The sequence below is a fragment of the Macaca nemestrina genome, chromosome 15 (genome assembly GCF_043159975.1).
Source record: "Macaca nemestrina isolate mMacNem1 chromosome 15, mMacNem.hap1, whole genome shotgun sequence".
In the NCBI taxonomy this organism is placed as follows: domain Eukaryota; kingdom Metazoa; phylum Chordata; class Mammalia; order Primates; family Cercopithecidae; genus Macaca; species Macaca nemestrina.
Window position 1 is genome coordinate 68,196,260 of NC_092139.1, and position 24,771 is coordinate 68,221,030.

The 24,771-nt window shown below is 62.0% G+C and overlaps 1 long non-coding RNA gene and 2 pseudogenes across 1 annotated transcript; 2 read left to right on the top strand and 1 right to left on the bottom strand.

Moving 5' to 3' along the window:
* Positions 1-24,771, bottom strand: part of LOC139358625 (zinc finger protein 337-like) — a 259,532-nt pseudogene that overhangs the window by 33,563 nt on the left and 201,198 nt on the right.
* LOC139358922 (uncharacterized) lies at positions 479-12,368 on the top strand. The gene is made up of 4 exons (XR_011614404.1): positions 479-595; positions 4,402-4,529; positions 8,336-8,463; positions 12,270-12,368. It is a non-coding gene; the product is annotated as an uncharacterized lncRNA (long non-coding RNA).
* On the top strand, positions 12,387-22,183 carry LOC139358785 (uncharacterized; annotated as a pseudogene).

Here is a 24,771-nt window from a genome sequence, read left to right on the forward strand (position 1 = left end):
TGCCCTACTCTCTCTAATGCCTGGCTCTGGTCCTGCCTTGCTCTGCGCTTGTTCTGTCCTGGCACAGCCCTGGCCCTGGCCCTGGTCCTGCCCTTATGCAGGCCTGACCCTGCCACTGCTCTGGCTTTGACCTGGACCGTGGCCATACAGTGACCCTGCCTTGACCCTTTCCTGGCCCTGGCCTGGAACGTGGCCCTGCCAAGGACTCGCCCTGGCTCTGTCATGGCCCTGGCGTTTTCTTGGATTTGGATGTGTCCTGTCCCTTATTTGCCCCAGCCCTTCCCTGGCTCTGCCCTTCCACTTCTCTGGGGTAGGGGGACAGGGTCAGGACCAGGCCAGGGCAGGGTCAGGACCAGGGTAGGGCTTTGGTAAGGCCTGAAGATGGGAAGGGCCAGGGCAGCGGCAGGGCCAGGGAAGGGTGTTAAGTTGAGGCTCTTAATGCTACCACCCCTCGCATCTTTCTCTAGGCTTTTGTGGCTTTGCCCGCCCAGCTGCTCTGTGCCAGGAAGAGGAGGAGACACCTGGAGCCTGAGACACCACGGCTTGCCTCGCTGAGGGTGGGTGGCAGTGACGGAGACTGCAGCATGCCGGAACGGTAGGAGAGTGACCACGCTAGGAGGTCAGGAGGCTGCAGCCAGGGTTGTGGGTGAGGCTTAGAGCGATGGCCAGGCTGCGGCAGTGGCCAGGTGGTAGAAGCCTTGTAGGGTGGGCTGTTGCATTGGCAATGGGCCTGGCTTTGCCCTGCCACTGCCGTGGACCTGGCCCTGTACTGCCCTGCCTTGCCCTGGCCCTGCCCTACTGTTACCTGGACTGTCTCGGCCCTGCCCTGCTCCGATCCCATCCTGGTTTTGCCTTTGCACTGGCCTTTCCCTGAACCTGTGCTGGCCCGGCCTTGGCTCTGGCCCTGCCTCTTGTCCTGACCCTGGTCCTGTCATGGCACTGGCCCTGCTAGTGGTCATGGTCCTGCTCCTGTTCTGGCCTTGACCTGGCCTTGGACGTGTCCTGGCCCAGATTTGTTCTGGCCCTGCCTTGGCCCATCCCTGCCCTGGCCCCACCGTGGCCCTGCGTGTTGTGCCCTCTCCTGGCACTGACTTTGCCCTGTCATGGCACAGTGGTGCCATTGACCTGCCTTGCACTGCCCTGGTTGTGCCCTGGCCCTGCCTGGCACTGGCCTCTCCCTGGATCTGCTCTGACCCTGCCTTGGCCTTTGCCCTGTCCTCACTATGTCCTGGCCCTGGCCTTGTTCTGGCTTAGCCCGGGCCCTGGCCCTAGCCCTGGTCCTACCGTATCCCTGGCCTTGCCCTTATCCAGACCCTGCCCCTGCCTCTGCCCTGGCCCTGGCCTGGAACCTGGTCCTGTCAAGGACTTGCCCCGACTCTGCCATGGCCCTGGCCCTGCTCTGCCTTGGTCCTGGCCCTGACCCAGACCCTTTCCTGGCTGTGCCCTGGCCATGGCCTTTCCTTGGCCCTGAGTTGGCAGTGGTCTGCCCCTGGTCTTGCCACCACCTTACCCTGCCATGCACTGGATGTGTCATCAGCCTGCCCTGGCCCTACCTTGTCCCTCACCCTAGTCTTCGCTAGGCCCTGCTCTGGACCTGGCCCTAGCCCAGACCTGGCCCTGACCCTGGCCCTGGCCTTTGTCCTTCATAGCCCTGGGCCTGAAATGGACTTGGAGGTGTCCTGGCCCTGGAGTGACCTGGCTCTGCCTTGGCCTGTCCTTGCCCTGCCCCTACCATCAGCTTGCCCTGTTCTGCCCTGTCCTAGTACTGACCCGGCTGTGTCATTGCCCTGCCCTAGCCTGCCTTGGCTGTGCCCTGGCTCGATTCCGGCCCTGGCCCCGCCCTGTGCATGCCATGACACTACCTCAGCCTTGGCACTAGCCTGGTCCTTTCCTGGCATCAGCCCTGCTCTTTCTATGGACCGCCTTTTGTCGTGTCCTGCGCTGGCCATTCCATGCCCTGCCCTGCCCTGACTCAGCCCTGGCCTTGGCATTGCCCTTGGTCCTGCCATATTTCTTGCCCTGTCCCTATCCTGGCCTTGGCCCTGACCCTTACCTTGCTCTGGCCCTGCCCTTGCCCTTACGCAGCCCCTGGCCCTGTCATGGACCTGCCCTGGACCTGTCCTGGCCCTGGCCCTGCCCTGCTTCAGACCTTGCCCTGGTTCTCCCCTGGCCCTGACCGTGAAATGCCTGGCCCTACCCTGGCCTTGCACTGCCCTGGCCCTTGCCCTGACTCTGGTCCTGTCACTGGAAAAGCCCCAGCCCTGTTGCTCGTCTTCCCATGGCCCAGACCCTGCCTTGGCCCTGCCCTGACACTGTCCTGGACCCCGGCTGTGCCAAGAACCTGCACTGTTGTTGCCCTTGTTTTGCTCCTGTCCCGAACCTGGTCCTGCCCAGGCCATGGCCATGGCCCTGTCCCTGCCCTGGCTGTTCCCTGGCCCTGCTCAGGTCTTGGCACTGTCCCGGCCCTGCCCTGCCTTGGCCCTATGCTTTCCTGGCCCTGCCTTGCCTGCCCTGGTCCTGCCTTGGCCGTACTCTAGCTTTGACCCTGCGCTGGCCCTACCTTGGCCTTCACCCTAGCCTTGCCTGGGCACTGTGCTGGACCTGGCCATAGCACAGACCTGGTTGTGGCCCTGGCCCTGCCATGGCCCTGTCCCAGACCCTAGCCCTGCCAGGTACCTGTCCTGGCCCTGCTCTGGGCCTGGCTTTGTCCTTGGTTCTTAGATGACCCTGGCCCTGCCCCTGCCCTTGCCCTGGCACTGGCCTTGGACATGTCCGTGGTCCTAACCCCGGCCCTGCCCTGGAGCTGTCACTGTCTTGGCCCTGCCTTGGCCCTGGCCCTGGCCCTGGCCCTGGCCCTGCCACAGCCATAGACCTGCCCTGGTTGGTCATGCCCTGCCTTTACCCAGTGCTACCCTGGGCCTGCTCCACCCTGCCCTGGCTCTGCCCTGCCTTTGGCCCCGCCCTGACCCCGCCTTGGCCCTCACACTGGCCCTAGTGCAAACCTGGTCCTTGCTCTGGCCCTGGCCCGGCATTGACCACTGCTCCTGACCCTGGTCGTGCCATGGCCCTGGCCCTGCCAATGATCCTGACAGTCCTGGCCCTGGCCCTGTCTTGGCCCTGTCCTGGCCCTGGCCCTGGCCTGACCCTGGCCCTGAAGTGGATTTGAAGGGATCCGGTCCCTGATTTAATCTTGCTCTGCCTTCGCCCGTCCCTCTCCTGGCCCTACCATGGCCCTGCCCCTTCCCTGGCTCTGCCCTGGTCTTGTGCTTACCCTGAGCGAGAACTTGACCCTGCCCCAGCCTTGTCCCAGACCTGGCCATGGCCCTGCCCCTGCCCTGGGCCGGCGCTGGCACTGGCATGGACCCTGGACCTGGCTCTTGGCTACTTAAGGCCATACCCTGGCCCAGCCCTCCTCCTGACCCTGTCCTGGCCCTAATTTGCCCTGGCCCTATCCTGGCATGCTATTCTGGCCCCACCCCAGACCCTGTCTCTGTCCTGGCTCTAGCTAAGTTGGCTATGGCCGTGTTCCTGACATTGCCCTTTCCTGGTCCTGGCCCTGGCCCTGGCCCTGCCCCGGCCCTGCCCTGGCCCTGGTCTGAACCCCGGCCCTGCAATGGACCTGCCTTGGCCCTGCCTATACCCTGCCTCTGGCCCTACCTCTGCCCTGGCCATACCCTTGCCCTGGCCTGGACTCTGATCCTGGTCCTTGTCCTGCCCCAGCTGTGGCCCTGGCCCTGCCCTGCCTGTACCCTGTTCTATCCTGGGCTGGCCCTGCCGTTGTCTGGTCTTGCTATTGCCCTGCCCTAGCCTGCCTTGCTTGTGCCCTAGATCTGCCCTGGCCTTTGCTCTTGTCTTGGTTCTAGCACTGAGTCAGCCCTGGACCTTCCCTGACCTTGCCTCAGCCCTGGCACTGCCCTGGCCTTGCCTTGGCATTTGCCCTACTCTCTCTAATGCCTGGCTCTGGTCCTGCCTTGCTCTGCGCTTGTTCTGTCCTGGCACAGCCCTGGCCCTGGCCCTGGTCCTGCCCTTATGCAGGCCTGACCCTGCCACTGCTCTGGCTTTGACCTGGACCGTGGCCATACAGTGACCCTGCCTTGACCCTTTCCTGGCCCTGGCCTGGAACGTGGCCCTGCCAAGGACTCGCCCTGGCTCTGTCATGGCCCTGGCGTTTTCTTGGTTTTGGATGTGTCCTGTCCCTTATTTGCCCCAGCCCTTCCCTGGCTCTGCCCTTCCACTTCTCTGGGGTAGGGGGACAGGGTCAGGACCAGGCCAGGGCAGGGTCAGGACCAGGGTAGGGCTTTGGTAAGGCCTGAAGATGGGAAGGGCCAGGGCAGCGGCAGGGCCAGGGAAGGGTGTTAAGTTGAGGCTCTTAATGCTACCACCCCTCGCATCTTTCTCTAGGCTTTTGTGGCTTTGCCCGCCCAGCTGCTCTGTGCCAGGAAGAGGAGGAGACACCTGGAGCCTGAGACACCACGGCTTGCCTCGCTGAGGGTGGGTGGCAGTGACGGAGACTGCAGCATGCCGGAACGGTAGGAGAGTGACCACGCTAGGAGGTCAGGCGGCTGCAGCCAGGGTTGTGGGTGAGGCTTAGAGCGATGGCCAGGCTGCGGCAGTGGCCAGGTGGTAGAAGCCTTGTAGGGTGGGCTGTTGCATTGGCAATGGGCCTGGCTTTGCCCTGCCACTGCCGTGGACCTGGCCCTGTACTGCCCTGCCTTGCCCTGGCCCTGCCCTACTGTTACCTGGACTGTCTCGGCCCTGCCCTGCTCCGATCCCATCCTGGTTTTGCCTTTGCACTGGCCTTTCCCTGAACCTGTGCTGGCCCGGCCTTGGCTCTGGCCCTACCTCTTGTCCTGACCCTGGTCCTGTCATGGCACTGGCCCTGCTAGTGGTCATGGTCCTGCTCCTGTTCTGGCCTTGACCTGGCCTTGGACGTGTCCTGGCCCAGATTTGTTCTGGCCCTGCCTTGGCCCATCCCTGCCCTGGCCCCACCGTGGCCCTGCGTGTTGTGCCCTCTCCTGGCACTGACTTTGCCCTGTCATGGCACAGTGGTGCCATTGACCTGCCTTGCACTGCCCTGGTTGTGCCCTGGCCCTGCCTGGCACTGGCCTCTCCCTGGATCTGCTCTGACCCTGCCTTGGCCTTTGCCCTGTCCTCACTATGTCCTGGCCCTGGCCTTGTTCTGGCTTAGCCCGGGCCCTGGCCCTAGCCCTGGTCCTACCGTATCCCTGGCCTTGCCCTTATCCAGACCCTGCCCCTGCCTCTGCCCTGGCCCTGGCCTGGAACCTGGTCCTGTCAAGGACTTGCCCCGACTCTGCCATGGCCCTGGCCCTGCTCTGCCTTGGTCCTGGCCCTGACCCAGACCCTTTCCTGGCTGTGCCCTGGCCATGGCCTTTCCTTGGCCCTGAGTTGGCAGTGGTCTGCCCCTGGTCTTGCCACCACCTTACCCTGCCATGCACTGGATGTGTCATCAGCCTGCCCTGGCCCTACCTTGTCCCTCACCCTAGTCTTCGCTAGGCCCTGCTCTGGACCTGGCCCTAGCCCAGACCTGGCCCTGACCCTGGCCCTGGCCTTTGTCCTTCATAGCCCTGGGCCTGAAATGGACTTGGAGGTGTCCTGGCCCTGGAGTGACCTGGCTCTGCCTTGGCCTGTCCTTGCCCTGCCCCTACCATCAGCTTGCCCTGTTCTGCCCTGTCCTAGTACTGACCCGGCTGTGTCATTGCCCTGCCCTAGCCTGCCTTGGCTGTGCCCTGGCTCGATTCCGGCCCTGGCCCCGCCCTGTGCATGCCATGACACTACCTCAGCCTTGGCACTAGCCTGGTCCTTTCCTGGCATCAGCCCTGCTCTTTCTATGGACCGCCTTTTGTCGTGTCCTGCGCTGGCCATTCCATGCCCTGCCCTGCCCTGACTCAGCCCTGGCCTTGGCATTGCCCTTGGTCCTGCCATATTTCTTGCCCTGTCCCTATCCTGGCCTTGGCCCTGACCCTTACCTTGCTCTGGCCCTGCCCTTGCCCTTACGCAGCCCCTGGCCCTGTCATGGACCTGCCCTGGACCTGTCCTGGCCCTGGCCCTGCCCTGCTTCAGACCTTGCCCTGGTTCTCCCCTGGCCCTGACCGTGAAATGCCTGGCCCTACCCTGGCCTTGCACTGCCCTGGCCCTTGCCCTGACTCTGGTCCTGTCACTGGAAAAGCCCCAGCCCTGTTGCTCGTCTTCCCATGGCCCAGACCCTGCCTTGGCCCTGCCCTGACACTGTCCTGGACCCCGGCTGTGCCAAGAACCTGCACTGTTGTTGCCCTTGTTTTGCTCCTGTCCCGAACCTGGTCCTGCCCAGGCCATGGCCATGGCCCTGTCCCTGCCCTGGCTGTTCCCTGGCCCTGCTCAGGTCTTGGCACTGTCCCGGCCCTGCCCTGCCTTGGCCCTATGCTTTCCTGGCCCTGCCTTGCCTGCCCTGGTCCTGCCTTGGCCGTACTCTAGCTTTGACCCTGCGCTGGCCCTACCTTGGCCCTCACCCTAGCCTTGCCTGGGCACTGTGCTGGACCTGGCCATAGCACAGACCTGGTTGTGGCCCTGGCCCTGCCATGGCCCTGTCCCAGACCCTAGCCCTGCCAGGTACCTGTCCTGGCCCTGCTCTGGGCCTGGCTTTGTCCTTGGTTCTTAGATGACCCTGGCCCTGCCCCTGCCCTTGCCCTGGCACTGGCCTTGGACATGTCCGTGGTCCTAACCCCGGCCCTGCCCTGGAGCTGTCACTGTCTTGGCCCTGCCTTGGCCCTGGCCCTGGCCCTGGCCCTGGCCCTGCCACAGCCATAGACCTGCCCTGGTTGGTCATGCCCTGCCTTTACCCAGTGCTACCCTGGGCCTGCTCCACCCTGCCCTGGCTCTGCCCTGCCTTTGGCCCCGCCCTGACCCCGCCTTGGCCCTCACACTGGCCCTAGTGCAAACCTGGTCCTTGCTCTGGCCCTGGCCCGGCATTGACCACTGCTCCTGACCCTGGTCGTGCCATGGCCCTGGCCCTGCCAATGATCCTGACAGTCCTGGCCCTGGCCCTGTCTTGGCCCTGTCCTGGCCCTGGCCCTGGCCTGACCCTGGCCCTGAAGTGGATTTGAAGGGATCCGGTCCCTGATTTAATCTTGCTCTGCCTTCGCCCGTCCCTCTCCTGGCCCTACCATGGCCCTGCCCCTTCCCTGGCTCTGCCCTGGTCTTGTGCTTACCCTGAGCGAGAACTTGACCCTGCCCCAGCCTTGTCCCAGACCTGGCCATGGCCCTGCCCCTGCCCTGGGCCGGCGCTGGCACTGGCATGGACCCTGGACCTGGCTCTTGGCTACTTAAGGCCATACCCTGGCCCAGCCCTCCTCCTGACCCTGTCCTGGCCCTAATTTGCCCTGGCCCTATCCTGGCATGCTATTCTGGCCCCACCCCAGACCCTGTCTCTGTCCTGGCTCTAGCTAAGTTGGCTATGGCCGTGTTCCTGACATTGCCCTTTCCTGGTCCTGGCCCTGGCCCTGGCCCTGCCCCGGCCCTGCCCTGGCCCTGGTCTGAACCCCGGCCCTGCAATGGACCTGCCTTGGCCCTGCCTATACCCTGCCTCTGGCCCTACCTCTGCCCTGGCCATACCCTTGCCCTGGCCTGGACTCTGATCCTGGTCCTTGTCCTGCCCCAGCTGTGGCCCTGGCCCTGCCCTGCCTGTACCCTGTTCTATCCTGGGCTGGCCCTGCCGTTGTCTGGTCTTGCTATTGCCCTGCCCTAGCCTGCCTTGCTTGTGCCCTAGATCTGCCCCGGCCTTTGCTCTTGTCTTGGTTCTAGCACTGAGTCAGCCCTGGACCTTCCCTGACCTTGCCTCAGCCCTGGCACTGCCCTGGCCTTGCCTTGGCATTTGCCCTACTCTCTCTAATGCCTGGCTCTGGTCCTGCCTTGCTCTGCGCTTGTTCTGTCCTGGCACAGCCCTGGCCCTGGCCCTGGTCCTGCCCTTATGCAGGCCTGACCCTGCCACTGCTCTGGCTTTGACCTGGACCGTGGCCATACAGTGACCCTGCCTTGACCCTTTCCTGGCCCTGGCCTGGAACGTGGCCCTGCCAAGGACTCGCCCTGGCTCTGTCATGGCCCTGGCGTTTTCTTGGATTTGGATGTGTCCTGTCCCTTATTTGCCCCAGCCCTTCCCTGGCTCTGCCCTTCCACTTCTCTGGGGTAGGGGGACAGGGTCAGGACCAGGCCAGGGCAGGGTCAGGACCAGGGTAGGGCTTTGGTAAGGCCTGAAGATGGGAAGGGCCAGGGCAGCGGCAGGGCCAGGGAAGGGTGTTAAGTTGAGGCTCTTAATGCTACCACCCCTCGCATCTTTCTCTAGGCTTTTGTGGCTTTGCCCGCCCAGCTGCTCTGTGCCAGGAAGAGGAGGAGACACCTGGAGCCTGAGACACCACGGCTTGCCTCGCTGAGGGTGGGTGGCAGTGACGGAGACTGCAGCATGCCGGAACGGTAGGAGAGTGACCACGCTAGGAGGTCAGGCGGCTGCAGCCAGGGTTGTGGGTGAGGCTTAGAGCGATGGCCGGGCTGCGGCAGTGGCCAGGTGGTAGAAGCCTTGTAGGGTGGGCTGTTGCATTGGCAATGGGCCTGGCTTTGCCCTGCCACTGCCGTGGACCTGGCCCTGTACTGCCCTGCCTTGCCCTGGCCCTGCCCTACTGTTACCTGGACTGTCTCGGCCCTGCCCTGCTCCGATCCCATCCTGGTTTTGCCTTTGCACTGGCCTTTCCCTGAACCTGTGCTGGCCCGGCCTTGGCTCTGGCCCTGCCTCTTGTCCTGACCCTGGTCCTGTCATGGCACTGGCCCTGCTAGTGGTCATGGTCCTGCTCCTGTTCTGGCCTTGACCTGGCCTTGGACGTGTCCTGGCCCAGATTTGTTCTGGCCCTGCCTTGGCCCATCCCTGCCCTGGCCCCACCGTGGCCCTGCGTGTTGTGCCCTCTCCTGGCACTGACTTTGCCCTGTCATGGCACAGTGGTGCCATTGACCTGCCTTGCACTGCCCTGGTTGTGCCCTGGCCCTGCCTGGCACTGGCCTCTCCCTGGATCTGCTCTGACCCTGCCTTGGCCTTTGCCCTGTCCTCACTATGTCCTGGCCCTGGCCTTGTTCTGGCTTAGCCCGGGCCCTGGCCCTAGCCCTGGTCCTACCGTATCCCTGGCCTTGCCCTTATCCAGACCCTGCCCCTGCCTCTGCCCTGGCCCTGGCCTGGAACCTGGTCCTGTCAAGGACTTGCCCCGACTCTGCCATGGCCCTGGCCCTGCTCTGCCTTGGTCCTGGCCCTGACCCAGACCCTTTCCTGGCTGTGCCCTGGCCATGGCCTTTCCTTGGCCCTGAGTTGGCAGTGGTCTGCCCCTGGTCTTGCCACCACCTTACCCTGCCATGCACTGGATGTGTCATCAGCCTGCCCTGGCCCTACCTTGTCCCTCACCCTAGTCTTCGCTAGGCCCTGCTCTGGACCTGGCCCTAGCCCAGACCTGGCCCTGACCCTGGCCCTGGCCTTTGTCCTTCATAGCCCTGGGCCTGAAATGGACTTGGAGGTGTCCTGGCCCTGGAGTGACCTGGCTCTGCCTTGGCCTGTCCTTGCCCTGCCCCTACCATCAGCTTGCCCTGTTCTGCCCTGTCCTAGTACTGACCCGGCTGTGTCATTGCCCTGCCCTAGCCTGCCTTGGCTGTGCCCTGGCTCGATTCCGGCCCTGGCCCCGCCCTGTGCATGCCATGACACTACCTCAGCCTTGGCACTAGCCTGGTCCTTTCCTGGCATCAGCCCTGCTCTTTCTATGGACCGCCTTTTGTCGTGTCCTGCGCTGGCCATTCCATGCCCTGCCCTGCCCTGACTCAGCCCTGGCCTTGGCATTGCCCTTGGTCCTGCCATATTTCTTGCCCTGTCCCTATCCTGGCCTTGGCCCTGACCCTTACCTTGCTCTGGCCCTGCCCTTGCCCTTACGCAGCCCCTGGCCCTGTCATGGACCTGCCCTGGACCTGTCCTGGCCCTGGCCCTGCCCTGCTTCAGACCTTGCCCTGGTTCTCCCCTGGCCCTGACCGTGAAATGCCTGGCCCTACCCTGGCCTTGCACTGCCCTGGCCCTTGCCCTGACTCTGGTCCTGTCACTGGAAAAGCCCCAGCCCTGTTGCTCGTCTTCCCATGGCCCAGACCCTGCCTTGGCCCTGCCCTGACACTGTCCTGGACCCCGGCTGTGCCAAGAACCTGCACTGTTGTTGCCCTTGTTTTGCTCCTGTCCCGAACCTGGTCCTGCCCAGGCCATGGCCATGGCCCTGTCCCTGCCCTGGCTGTTCCCTGGCCCTGCTCAGGTCTTGGCACTGTCCCGGCCCTGCCCTGCCTTGGCCCTATGCTTTCCTGGCCCTGCCTTGCCTGCCCTGGTCCTGCCTTGGCCGTACTCTAGCTTTGACCCTGCGCTGGCCCTACCTTGGCCTTCACCCTAGCCTTGCCTGGGCACTGTGCTGGACCTGGCCATAGCACAGACCTGGTTGTGGCCCTGGCCCTGCCATGGCCCTGTCCCAGACCCTAGCCCTGCCAGGTACCTGTCCTGGCCCTGCTCTGGGCCTGGCTTTGTCCTTGGTTCTTAGATGACCCTGGCCCTGCCCCTGCCCTTGCCCTGGCACTGGCCTTGGACATGTCCGTGGTCCTAACCCCGGCCCTGCCCTGGAGCTGTCACTGTCTTGGCCCTGCCTTGGCCCTGGCCCTGGCCCTGGCCCTGGCCCTGCCACAGCCATAGACCTGCCCTGGTTGGTCATGCCCTGCCTTTACCCAGTGCTACCCTGGGCCTGCTCCACCCTGCCCTGGCTCTGCCCTGCCTTTGGCCCCGCCCTGACCCCGCCTTGGCCCTCACACTGGCCCTAGTGCAAACCTGGTCCTTGCTCTGGCCCTGGCCCGGCATTGACCACTGCTCCTGACCCTGGTCGTGCCATGGCCCTGGCCCTGCCAATGATCCTGACAGTCCTGGCCCTGGCCCTGTCTTGGCCCTGTCCTGGCCCTGGCCCTGGCCTGACCCTGGCCCTGAAGTGGATTTGAAGGGATCCGGTCCCTGATTTAATCTTGCTCTGCCTTCGCCTGTCCCTCTCCTGGCCCTACCATGGCCCTGCCCCTTCCCTGGCTCTGCCCTGGTCTTGTGCTTACCCTGAGCGAGAACTTGACCCTGCCCCAGCCTTGTCCCAGACCTGGCCATGGCCCTGCCCCTGCCCTGGGCCGGCGCTGGCACTGGCATGGACCCTGGACCTGGCTCTTGGCTACTTAAGGCCATACCCTGGCCCAGCCCTCCTCCTGACCCTGTCCTGGCCCTAATTTGCCCTGGCCCTATCCTGGCATGCTATTCTGGCCCCACCCCAGACCCTGTCTCTGTCCTGGCTCTAGCTAAGTTGGCTATGGCCGTGTTCCTGACATTGCCCTTTCCTGGTCCTGGCCCTGGCCCTGGCCCTGCCCCGGCCCTGCCCTGGCCCTGGTCTGAACCCCGGCCCTGCAATGGACCTGCCTTGGCCCTGCCTATACCCTGCCTCTGGCCCTACCTCTGCCCTGGCCATACCCTTGCCCTGGCCTGGACTCTGATCCTGGTCCTTGTCCTGCCCCAGCTGTGGCCCTGGCCCTGCCCTGCCTGTACCCTGTTCTATCCTGGGCTGGCCCTGCCGTTGTCTGGTCTTGCTATTGCCCTGCCCTAGCCTGCCTTGCTTGTGCCCTAGATCTGCCCCGGCCTTTGCTCTTGTCTTGGTTCTAGCACTGAGTCAGCCCTGGACCTTCCCTGACCTTGCCTCAGCCCTGGCACTGCCCTGGCCTTGCCTTGGCATTTGCCCTACTCTCTCTAATGCCTGGCTCTGGTCCTGCCTTGCTCTGCGCTTGTTCTGTCCTGGCACAGCCCTGGCCCTGGCCCTGGTCCTGCCCTTATGCAGGCCTGACCCTGCCACTGCTCTGGCTTTGACCTGGACCGTGGCCATACAGTGACCCTGCCTTGACCCTTTCCTGGCCCTGGCCTGGAACGTGGCCCTGCCAAGGACTCGCCCTGGCTCTGTCATGGCCCTGGCGTTTTCTTGGATTTGGATGTGTCCTGTCCCTTATTTGCCCCAGCCCTTCCCTGGCTCTGCCCTTCCACTTCTCTGGGGTAGGGGGACAGGGTCAGGACCAGGCCAGGGCAGGGTCAGGACCAGGGTAGGGCTTTGGTAAGGCCTGAAGATGGGAAGGGCCAGGGCAGCGGCAGGGCCAGGGAAGGGTGTTAAGTTGAGGCTCTTAATGCTACCACCCCTCGCATCTTTCTCTAGGCTTTTGTGGCTTTGCCCGCCCAGCTGCTCTGTGCCAGGAAGAGGAGGAGACACCTGGAGCCTGAGACACCACGGCTTGCCTCGCTGAGGGTGGGTGGCAGTGACGGAGACTGCAGCATGCCGGAACGGTAGGAGAGTGACCACGCTAGGAGGTCAGGCGGCTGCAGCCAGGGTTGTGGGTGAGGCTTAGAGCGATGGCCAGTCTGCGGCAGTGGCCAGGTGGTAGAAGCCTTGTAGGGTGGGCTGTTGCATTGGCAATGGGCCTGGCTTTGCCCTGCCACTGCCGTGGACCTGGCCGTGTACTGCCCTGCCTTGCCTGTTACCTGGACTGTCTCGGCCCTGCCCTGCTCCGATCCCATCCTGGTTTTGCCTTTGCACTGGCCTTTCCCTGAACCTGTGCTGGCCCGGCCTTGGCTCTGGCCCTACCTCTTGTCCTGACCCTGGTCCTGTCATGGCACTGGCCCTGCTAGTGGTCATGGTCCTGCTCCTGTTCTGGCCTTGACCTGGCCTTGGACGTGTCCTGGCCCAGATTTGTTCTGGCCCTGCCTTGGCCCATCCCTGCCCTGGCCCCACCGTGGCCCTGCGTGTTGTGCCCTCTCCTGGCACTGACTTTGCCCTGTCATGGCACAGTGGTGCCATTGACCTGCCTTGCACTGCCCTGGTTGTTCCCTAGCCCTGCCTGGCACTGGCCTCTCCCTGGATCTGCTCTGACCCTGCCTTGGCCTTTGCCCTGTCCTCACTATGTCCTGGCCCTGGCCTTGTTCTGGCTTAGCCCGGGCCCTGGCCCTAGCCCTGGTCCTACCGTATCCCTGGCCTTGCCCTTATCCAGACCCTGCCCCTGCCTCTGCCCTGGCCCTGGCCTGGAACCTGGTCCTGTCAAGGACTTGCCCCGACTCTGCCATGGCCCTGGCCCTGCTCTGCCTTGGTCCTGGCCCTGACCCAGACCCTTTCCTGGCTGTGCCCTGGCCATGGCCTTTCCTTGGCCCTGAGTTGGCAGTGGTCTGCCCCTGGTCTTGCCACTACCTTACCCTGCCATGCACTGGATGTGTCATCAGCCTGCCCTGGCCCTACCTTGTCCCTCACCCTAGTCTTCGCTAGGCCCTGCTCTGGACCTGGCCCTAGCCCAGACCTGGCCCTGACCCTGGCCCTGGCCTTTGTCCTTCATAGCCCTGGGCCTGAAATGGACTTGGAGGTGTCCTGGCCCTGGAGTGACCTGGCTCTGCCTTGGCCTGTCCTTGCCCTGCCCCTACCATAGCTTGCCCTGTTCTGCCCTGTCCTAGTACTGACCCGGCTGTGTCATTGCCCTGCCCTAGCCTGCCTTGGCTGTGCCCTGGCTCGATTCCGGCCCTGGCCCCGCCCTGTGCATGCCATGACACTACCTCAGCCTTGGCACTAGTCTGGTCTTTTCCTGTCATCAGCCCTGCTCTTTCTATGGACCGCCTTTTGTCGTGTCCTGCGTTGGCCATTCCATGCCCTGCCCTGCCCTGACTCAGCCCTGGCCTTGGCATTGCCCTTGGTCCTGCCATATTTCTTGCCCTGTCCCTATCCTGGCCTTGGCCCTGACCCTTACCTTGCTCTGGCCCTGCCCTTGCCCTTACGCAGCCCCTGGCCCTGTCGTGGACCTGCCCTGGACCTGTCCTGGCCCTGGCCCTGCCCTGCTTCAGACCTTGCCCTGGTTCTCCCCTGGCCCTGACCGTGAAATGCCTGGCCCTACCCTGGCCTTGCACTGCCCTGGCCCTTGCCCTGACTCTGGTCCTGTCACTGGAAAAGCCCCAGCCCTGTTGCTCGTCTTCCCATGGCCCAGACCCTGCCTTGGCCCTGCCCTGACACTGTCCTGGACCCCGGCTGTGCCAAGAACCTGCACTGTTGTTGCCCTTGTTTTGCTCCTGTCCCGAACCTGGTCCTGCCCAGGCCATGGCCATGGCCCTGTCCCTGCCCTGGCTGTTCCCTGGCCCTGCTCAGGTCTTGGCACTGTCCCGGCCCTGCCCTGCCTTGGCCCTATGCTTTCCTGGCCCTGCCTTGCCTGCCCTGGTCCTGCCTTGGCCGTACTCTAGCTTTGACCCTGCGCTGGCCCTACCTTGGCCTTCACCCTAGCCTTGCCTGGGCACTGTGCTGGACCTGGCCATAGCACAGACCTGGTTGTGGCCCTGGCCCTGCCATGGCCCTGTCCCAGACCCTAGCCCTGCCAGGTACCTGTCCTGGCCCTGCTCTGGGCCTGGCTTTGTCCTTGGTTCTTAGATGACCCTGGCCCTGCCCCTGCCCTTGCCCTGGCACTGGCCTTGGACATGTCCGTGGTCCTAACCCCGGCCCTGCCCTGGAGCTGTCACTGTCTTGGCCCTGCCTTGGCCCTGGCCCTGGCCCTGGCCCTGGCCCTGCCACAGCCATAGACCTGCCCTGGTTGGTCATGCCCTGCCTTTACCCAGTGCTACCCTGGGCCTGCTCCACCCTGCCCTGGCTCTGCCCTGCCTTTGGCCCCGCCCTGACCCCGCCTTGGCCCTCACACTGGCCCTAGTGCAAACCTGGTCCTTGCTCTGGCCCTGGCCCGGCATTGACCACTGCTCCTGACCCTGGTCGTGCCATGGCCCTGGCCCTGCCAATGATCCTGACAGTCCTGGCCCTGGCCCTGTCTTGGCCCTGTCCTGGCCCTGGCCCTGGCCTGACCCTGGCCCTGAAGTGGATTTGAAGGGATCCGGTCCCTGATTTAATCTTGCTCTGCCTTCGCCTGTCCCTCTCCTGGCCCTACCATGGCCCTGCCCCTTCCCTGGCTCTGCCCTGGTCTTGTGCTTACCCTGAGCGAGAACTTGACCCTGCCCCAGCCTTGTCCCAGACCTGGCCATGGCCCTGCCCCTGCCCTGGGCCGGCGCTGGCACTGGCATGGACCCTGGACCTGGCTCTTGGCTACTTAAGGCCATACCCTGGCCCAGCCCTCCTCCTGACCCTGTCCTGGCCCTAATTTGCCCTGGCCCTATCCTGGCATGCTATTCTGGCCCCACCCCAGACCCTGTCTCTGTCCTGGCTCTAGCTAAGTTGGCTATGGCCGTGTTCCTGACATTGCCCTTTCCTGGTCCTGGCCCTGGCCCTGGCCCTGCCCCGGCCCTGCCCTGGCCCTGGTCTGAACCCCGGCCCTGCAATGGACCTGCCTTGGCCCTGCCTATACCCTGCCTCTGGCCCTACCTCTGCCCTGGCCATACCCTTGCCCTGGCCTGGACTCTGATCCTGGTCCTTGTCCTGCCCCAGCTGTGGCCCTGGCCCTGCCCTGCCTGTACCCTGTTCTATCCTGGGCTGGCCCTGCCGTTGTCTGGTCTTGCTATTGCCCTGCCCTAGCCTGCCTTGCTTGTGCCCTAGATCTGCCCCGGCCTTTGCTCTTGTCTTGGTTCTAGCACTGAGTCAGCCCTGGACCTTCCCTGACCTTGCCTCAGCCCTGGCACTGCCCTGGCCTTGCCTTGGCATTTGCCCTACTCTCTCTAATGCCTGGCTCTGGTCCTGCCTTGCTCTGCGCTTGTTCTGTCCTGGCACAGCCCTGGCCCTGGCCCTGGTCCTGCCCTTATGCAGGCCTGACCCTGCCACTGCTCTGGCTTTGACCTGGACCGTGGCCATACAGTGACCCTGCCTTGACCCTTTCCTGGCCCTGGCCTGGAACGTGGCCCTGCCAAGGACTCGCCCTGGCTCTGTCATGGCCCTGGCGTTTTCTTGGATTTGGATGTGTCCTGTCCCTTATTTGCCCCAGCCCTTCCCTGGCTCTGCCCTTCCACTTCTCTGGGGTAGGGGGACAGGGTCAGGACCAGGCCAGGGCAGGGTCAGGACCAGGGTAGGGCTTTGGTAAGGCCTGAAGATGGGAAGGGCCAGGGCAGCGGCAGGGCCAGGGAAGGGTGTTAAGTTGAGGCTCTTAATGCTACCACCCCTCGCATCTTTCTCTAGGCTTTTGTGGCTTTGCCCGCCCAGCTGCTCTGTGCCAGGAAGAGGAGGAGACACCTGGAGCCTGAGACACCACGGCTTGCCTCGCTGAGGGTGGGTGGCAGTGACGGAGACTGCAGCATGCCGGAACGGTAGGAGAGTGACCACGCTAGGAGGTCAGGCGGCTGCAGCCAGGGTTGTGGGTGAGGCTTAGAGCGATGGCCAGTCTGCGGCAGTGGCCAGGTGGTAGAAGCCTTGTAGGGTGGGCTGTTGCATTGGCAATGGGCCTGGCTTTGCCCTGCCACTGCCGTGGACCTGGCCGTGTACTGCCCTGCCTTGCCTGTTACCTGGACTGTCTCGGCCCTGCCCTGCTCCGATCCCATCCTGGTTTTGCCTTTGCACTGGCCTTTCCCTGAACCTGTGCTGGCCCAGCCTTGGCTCTGGCCCTACCTCTTGTCCTGACCCTGGTCCTGTCATGGCACTGGCCCTGCTAGTGGTCATGGTCCTGCTCCTGTTCTGGCCTTGACCTGGCCTTGGACGTGTCCTGGCCCAGATTTGTTCTGGCCCTGCCTTGGCCCATCCCTGCCCTGGCCCCACCGTGGCCCTGCGTGTTGTGCCCTCTCCTGGCACTGACTTTGCCCTGTCATGGCACAGTGGTGCCATTGACCTGCCTTGCACTGCCCTGGTTGTTCCCTAGCCCTGCCTGGCACTGGCCTCTCCCTGGATCTGCTCTGACCCTGCCTTGGCCTTTGCCCTGTCCTCACTATGTCCTGGCCCTGGCCTTGTTCTGGCTTAGCCCGGGCCCTGGCCCTAGCCCTGGTCCTACCGTATCCCTGGCCTTGCCCTTATCCAGACCCTGCCCCTGCCTCTGCCCTGGCCCTGGCCTGGAACCTGGTCCTGTCAAGGACTTGCCCCGACTCTGCCATGGCCCTGGCCCTGCTCTGCCTTGGTCCTGGCCCTGACCCAGACCCTTTCCTGGCTGTGCCCTGGCCATGGCCTTTCCTTGGCCCTGAGTTGGCAGTGGTCTGCCCCTGGTCTTGCCACTACCTTACCCTGCCATGCACTGGATGTGTCATCAGCCTGCCCTGGCCCTACCTTGTCCCTCACCCTAGTCTTCGCTAGGCCCTGCTCTGGACCTGGCCCTAGCCCAGACCTGGCCCTGACCCTGGCCCTGGCCTTTGTCCTTCATAGCCCTGGGCCTGAAATGGACTTGGAGGTGTCCTGGCCCTGGAGTGACCTGGCTCTGCCTTGGCCTGTCCTTGCCCTGCCCCTACCATAGCTTGCCCTGTTCTGCCCTGTCCTAGTACTGACCCGGCTGTGTCATTGCCCTGCCCTAGCCTGCCTTGGCTGTGCCCTGGCTCGATTCCGGCCCTGGCCCCGCCCTGTGCATGCCATGACACTACCTCAGCCTTGGCACTAGTCTGGTCTTTTCCTGTCATCAGCCCTGCTCTTTCTATGGACCGCCTTTTGTCGTGTCCTGCGTTGGCCATTCCATGCCCTGCCCTGCCCTGACTCAGCCCTGGCCTTGGCATTGCCCTTGGTCCTGCCATATTTCTTGCCCTGTCCCTATCCTGGCCTTGGCCCTGACCCTTACCTTGCTCTGGCCCTGCCCTTGCCCTTACGCAGCCCCTGGCCCTGTCGTGGACCTGCCCTGGACCTGTCCTGGCCCTGGCCCTGCCCTGCTTCAGACCTTGCCCTGGTTCTCCCCTGGCCCTGACCGTGAAATGCCTGGCCCTACCCTGGCCTTGCACTGCCCTGGCCCTTGCCCTGACTCTGGTCCTGTCACTGGAAAAGCCCCAGCCCTGTTGCTCGTCTTCCCATGGCCCAGACCCTGCCTTGGCCCTTCCCTGACACTGTCCTGGACCCCGGCTGTGCCAAGAACCTGCACTGTTGTTGCCCTTGTTTTGCTCCTGTCCCGAACATGGTCCTGCCCAGGCCATGGCCATGGCCCTGTCCCTGCCCTGGCTGTTCCCTGGCCCTGCTCAGGTCTTGGCACTGTCCCGGCCCTGCCCTGCCTTGGCCCTATGCTTTCCTGGCCCTGCCTTGCCTGCCCTGGTCCTGCCTTGGCCGTACTCTAGCTTTGACCCTGCGCTGGCCCTACCTTGGCCTTCACCCTAGCCTTGCCTGGGCACTGTGCTGGACCTGGCCATAGCACAGACCTGGTTGTGGCCCTGGCCCTGCCATGGCCCTGTCCCAGACCCTAGCCCTGCCAGGTACCTGTCCTGGCCCTGCTCTGGGCCTGGCTTTGTCCTTGGTTCTTAGATGACCCTGGCCCTGCCCCTGTCCTTGCCCTGGCACTGGCCTTGGATATGTCCGTGGTCCTAACCCCGGCCCTGCCCTGGAGCTGTCACTGTCTTGGCCCTGCCTTGGCCCTGGCCCTGGCCCTGGCCCTGGCCCTGCCACAGCCATAGACCTGCCCTGGTTGGTCATGCCCTGCCTTTACCCAGTGCTACCCTGGGCCTGCTCCACCCTGCCCTGGCTCTGCCCTGCCTTTGGCCCCACCCTGACCACGCCTTGGCCCTCACACTGGCCCTAGTGCAAACCTGGTCCTTGCTCTGGCCTTGGCCCGGCATTGACCACTGCTCCTGACCCTGGTCGTGCCATGGCCCTGGCCCTGCCAATGATCCTGACAGTCCTGGCCCTGGCCCTGTCTTGGCCCTGTCCTGGCCCTGGCCCTGGCCTGACCCTCGCCCTGAAGTGGATTTGAAGGGATCCTGTCCCTGATTTAATCTTGCTCTGCCTTCGCCCGTCCCTCTCCTGGACGTACCATGGCCCTGCCCCTTCCCTGGCTCTGCCCTGGTCTTGTGCTTACCCTGAGCGAGAACTTGACCCTGCCCCAGCCTTGTCCCAGACCTGGCCATGGCCCTGCCCCTGCCCTGGGCCGGCGCTGGCACTGGCATGGACCCTGGACCTGGCTCTTGGCTACTTAAGGCCATACCCTGGCCCAGCCCTCCTCCTGACCCTGTCCTGGCCCTAATTTGCCCTGGCCCTACCCTGGCATGCTATTCTGGCCCCACCCCTGCCCCTGTCTCTGTCCTGGCTCTAACCAAGTTGCTTGTCCTGTCATGGCTGTGTTCCTGACATTGCCCTTTCCTGGTCCTGGCCCTGGCCCTGTCCTGTCCCTGCTGTGGCCCTGGTCTGAACCCCTACCTTGCAGTGGACCTGCCTTGGTCCTGCCTACAGCCTGCATCTGGCCCTACCTCTGCCCTGGCCATACCGTTGCCCTGGCCTGGACTCTGATCCTGGTCCTTGTCCTGCCCCAGCTGTGGCCCTGGCCCGGCCCTGCCTGTACCCTGTTCTATCCTGGGCTGGCCCTGCCGTGGCCTGGTCTTGCTATTGCCCCGCCCTAGCCTGCCTTGCTTGTGCCCTAGATCTGCCCTGGCCTTTGCTCTTGTCTTGGCTCTAGCACTGACTCAGCCCTGTCACTGCCCTGGCCTTGCCTTGGCATTTGCCCTACTCTCTCTAATGCCTAGCTCTGGTCCTGCCCTGCTCTGCTCTTTTTCTGTCCTGGCACAGCCCTGGCCCTGGCCCTGCCGTATCCCTGGCCGTGGTCCTGCCCTTGTACAGTCCTGACCCTTCCACTGCCCTGGTTTTGACCTGGACCTTGGCCATACAGTGACCCTGTCTTTACCCTTTCCTGGCCTTGCCAAGGACTCGTCCTGGCTCTCTCATGGCCCTGGTGTTTTCTTGGATTTGGATGTGTCCTGTCCCTTATTTGCCCCGGCCCTTCTCTGGCTCTGCCCTTCCACTTCTCTAGGGTAGGGACAGGGTCAGGATAAGGCCGGGGCAAGGTCAGGACCAGGGTAGGGCCTTGGTAAGGCCTGAAGATGGGAAGGGCCAGGGCAGCGGCAGGGCCAGGGAAGGGTCAGGGCCAGGGATATGGTGAGACTAGGGGCAGAGCCAGCGCTAGGGCTGTGCCAGGGCAGAGCAGGTGAGATTACATTAAGCTATTATTTACAAATTTTGTTTTATATTTTTAAGGTAACTATGGTATAATAATAATATGTGTATTATGTTGTTTGTAATAGCAGTAGTATTTGTAGTAAATCATTACTAAATTTTAACTTATACTTTCTTTGCTTTCGGTAGTGTTCTATGAGTATAATTTTATAAATACATATATTTGTGAGGCATCGATTCTCACAATTACTCTCTGTGCTAGGTACTTATGGCATCCCCATTTTCCTAACATAGGAAACAGACCTAACGAGGTTAAGTACTTGGCCAGATTACTCCCAGCACTTTGGGAGGCCAAGGCAGGGGGATGGCTTGAGCTCGGGAGATTGGGACCAGCCTGGACAACACTGTGAAACCCCATCTCTACTAAAAATGCACAAAAATAGCTTATTAAAGTTTCTTTTATCATTCTGGTTACAAAACACTGGTCAAATACACAGGGCATGGTTTGGGCAGGGCCGGGGACAAGGTCAGGCCAGGAATGGGCCAGGGCCAAGGCAGGGCCAGAGCTAGACTTGGAGGTGTCCTGGCCCTGATTTGCCCTGCCCCAACGTTGGCCCAGCCCTGCTCTGGCACTTCCTGCCATGCCCTGTCCCTGGCCTGAGCATTGGCCCTGGCCCTGTCCTGCTTCTGGCCCTGTCCTGGAGTTGACCAGGCGTTGCCATGGCCCAGTCCTGCCATCGCCTTGCCGCCTGTCCTGGTGTTGCCGTGGCCCTGCCTTGGCCCTAGCTCTGCCTCAACCCTCGACCTGCCCTGACCCTGCTCAGCCCTGGAACTACCCTGACTCTGCTTTGGTGCTGGTCCTCTCCTCTCTATGGCCTGGCTCTGGCCCTGCCTTGTACATGCTCTGACCTGCATGTCCCAACCTGGGTCCAGCCCTGGTCCTACCGTGTTCCTGGCCTGGCTGTACCCTTGTTCTGGCCCTGACCCTGCCCTGGCCCTCTTCTGGCCCTTCCTTGGTCCTGCTCTGCCCTTCCATGTCCTGGCCTTGCCCTCACCCTGCACTGGCCCTGCACTGGTCCTGCTCAGCCCTGATACTGCCTTGACCCTGACCCTGCCTTCTCCCCAGCCTTGTCCTTGCCCTGCCCTGGCCTGACCCTGGGCATGCCATGTCCATGACATGGCCCTGGACCTGCCTTGCCATTCTCTGTCCTGGTCCTGTATTGTCCCCACCATGCTCTGGTCCAGCCCTTGCCCTGGCCCTGTTGCCAGTACTGCTACTACTATAGCCCTGCTCTGTATTTGGCCATGCCCTGTGTTACCGTACCCCTGCCCTGCGTTGGCCCTGGCCCTACCCTGGCCTCCTCTTATCCAGGCCTGTCCCTACCCTGGCCTTTTCCACCCTGGCCTTTTCCACCCTGGCCTTTTCCACCCTGGCCTTTTCCACCCTGGCCTTTTCTACCCTGGCCTTACCGTTCCCTGGCCTTGTCCTGCCCTGGCCCTGTGCTGTCTTAGTCCTGCCCTGGCCCTACCCTCACCCTACCCTGACCCTGCCCTACCCTGGCCTTGCCCTGCCATGACCTTGCCTTTGGCATGCCCTGGCTCTGGTTCTGCCCTGGCCCTGCCCTTGCCCTGGACCTTCCCTGGCCATGTTTTTTCCCTGGTCCTTCTCTGGCCTTGCCCTGGCCCCTTTCTGGTCCTGCCGTGTTTCTGGCCTGCCCTGTCCATGTTCCAGACCTGGCTCTGGTCCTGGACTTACCTGTCCCTGCCCTGCCATACGCTGACCCATTCCTTGCTCTACACTGAACCTGGCCTGCCTTGGCCATGTGCTACCCTTGCCCTTCCCTGACCCTCTGCTGGCCCTGGCCCTGCCGTGGGCCTGGCCCTGCCATGTCCCTGCCCCGGCCCTGGTTCTGCTGTGCTTTGGGCCCTGGCCTTGGTCCTGACTTGTCGCTGGCTGTGACCCTGCCCCTGGTTTTTCTTTGGCCGTGACCCTGTCCCCCTTCTGTCCTAGTCCTGGCCCTGTCCCAGTTCTGGTCCTGCCCTGGCCCAGCCCTGACTGGTCACTGCACTACCTTGGCCCTGCCCTGCCCAACGCTGCCCATGCCAGCGCCCTGACTTAGCCATGCCCATGGCCCTGCCCCGGGTCCTGCCATTGTCCTTACCCTGCCACTGGTCCTGCCATATCCCTGACCCTGACTTGGCCCTGGTCCTCATCTGGCTCTGGTCCTGCCCTGCTTCTGGCCCTGCCCTGGCACTACCTTGGCCCTGGCCCTGCCAAGGCTCCCACTTTCCCTGGCCTTTCCTTGACCTTGTGCTACCCTGGCCCTGCCATGCTATGGCCCTGCCTCTGCCTTGGCCCTGCTCTGGGCATGGCCTTGGCATTTGGCCTGGCCCTGCCCTCCCTGCCCTGGACCTGCCCTACCACTACCTGGCCTGTCCCAGCCCTGCCCTGGCCCCCTCCTGGCTCTGTCTTGGCCCTGTGCTACCCTGTCACCCTGTCCCTGCCCTGTCCTGGCCCTGCCCTTGCACTGGCCTTTCCCTGGCCCAGGCCCTGGATTAACAAAGCTGTACAATCATCAATCACCACTGATTCTGTGCAGAACATTTTCATCTTCCCAAAAAGAAACCTGTTAGTAGTCACTCCCCGTCCCTCTCCCCTCGCAGCCCTTGGCAACCACTATTGTAATTTTTTGTCTCTGTGGATTTACTTACTCTCAACTAGACATTTCGTATAAATGGAAACATTCACATGCCTTTTGTCTGGCATGTACCAAGATTTTTGAAGTATACTTTTTAATTTTTGTCTGATGTTTTCTAGATTTTAAAATTTAGATTTTTTAATTTTTCTGGATTTAGTTTTTTTTGTTTTTTTTTTTTTTTGAGACACAGTTCTTGTTGTTCAGGCTAGAGTGCAATGGCGTGATCTTGGCTCACTGCAACATCTGCCTTTGAGGTTCAAGCAGTTCCCCTGCCTCGGTCTCCCTGATTTAACCTGGCTCTGCCTTGGCCTGTGCCCGCCCTAGCCCTACCATGGCCCTGTCCCTCCCCTGGCTCTGCCCTAGTCCTTTGCTGACCCTGACCCAGACCTTGGCCCTGCCCCAGCCTTGTCCTAGACCTGGCCATGGCCCTGCCCCTGCCCTGGACCGGCGCTGGCACTGGCATGGACCCTGGCCCTTGCCCTGGCCCTTTGCTAGTTAAGGCCATACCCTGGCCCAGCCCTGGTCCTGATGCTGTCTTGGCCCTAATTTGCCCTGGCCCTACCCTGACCCTGCTATTCTGGCCCTGGCCCTGTCCCTGTCCTGGCCCTAGCCCCATTGCTGGTCTTGCCATGGCCCTTGTCTTGACATTGCCCTTTCCTGGTCCTGGCCCTGGCACTGCCCCAGCTCTGGCCCTGGTCTGAACCCTGGCCCTGCAGTGGACCTGCATGTAATCCCTAATAGCTGGGATTTCTGGCATGTGCCACCATGTCTGGCTAATTTTTTATTTATAGTAGAGATGGGGTTTCTCCATGATGGTAAAGCTGGTCTTGAACTCCCACCCTCAGGTGATCCGCCTGCCTTGGCCTCCCAAAGTGCTGGGATTACAAGTGTGAGCCACCATGCCTGGCTAAAAAATGTGTTTTAAAAAATGTATTACAAAAAAGAAAAAAAAAGTGTAGCTAGATGTAGTGGCAGGCACCTGTGATCCCAGCTACTCGGAGGCTGAGGCAGGGAGAATTGCTTGAACCTGGGAGGTGGAGGTTGTAGTGAGCTGAGATCATGCCACTGCACTCTAGACTGGGCAACAGAGCGAGACTCCATCTCAAAAAAAAAAAAAAAAAGCTTATCATAGGGTTAAACTTTGGAAAGGATTTTCCATAAGAATCTTAACATAAAGATTCTTGAATGACATAATGTACAAGGTCTTTGATAGCAATGCGACCCAAAGCACAAAGATGTTTTACTAGTCTTGTTGGTGTCTCAGATTGGCTCTCGGTAAGTAATCGGGACATACTGTGAAATTTTAATTCTGTATAGACAGTTCAACTTAACAGGTTCGAGTGATACAGTCCAAATAGATGACTTTCTTCTGGTCTGGCTTAACATAAACCTTGAAAAATCTGATAGAGTAAATATTTAATATATCCTCAGTTCTTAACCACACTTCTTCCCCTTTTAGACAGCATCACAGGCAGGACACCCTTCCAATGGTACACACAATATTATGTACAGTTCTCACACAAGAAAGCACATAATCTCAGTGAGAATGATGTTCTCACAAGGTCAGTGATACTCAGTGTGCACAGTTGTCCGAGTGTAGTATGAAACCAAATCATTGTCAAGAACCCCAGTCTGATTATTAATAATAAGAATCTACTTGTGACACAGCTTTTCTTTGTTGAAACAAAATATTGTTTTGACATCATGGTTGAAACATTGGTCTTAGGCCAACACTCTCTTTTATCTGTTGTTGTTGCCTAGCCTTTGAGCGGTATTTTATGTAGGGCAAAAGGCTCCTTCCTGTCTCTTTGGTCAAAGCAAAGGAGGAGTACAGATGACTGAGAGAGTGATCACGCTGCTGTGCCCACCTGTGAGATAGCCCTTGTTCCTGGGTTGCGAGATATTTTATGGTCAGGGTGCAGTAGAAAGAGCACACAGGTAGCAGTAAAGAGAGGTTACCCTGACTGCAGCTCTGCCTCTAACTTCCTGAGTAACCTCAGGCTAGTCGC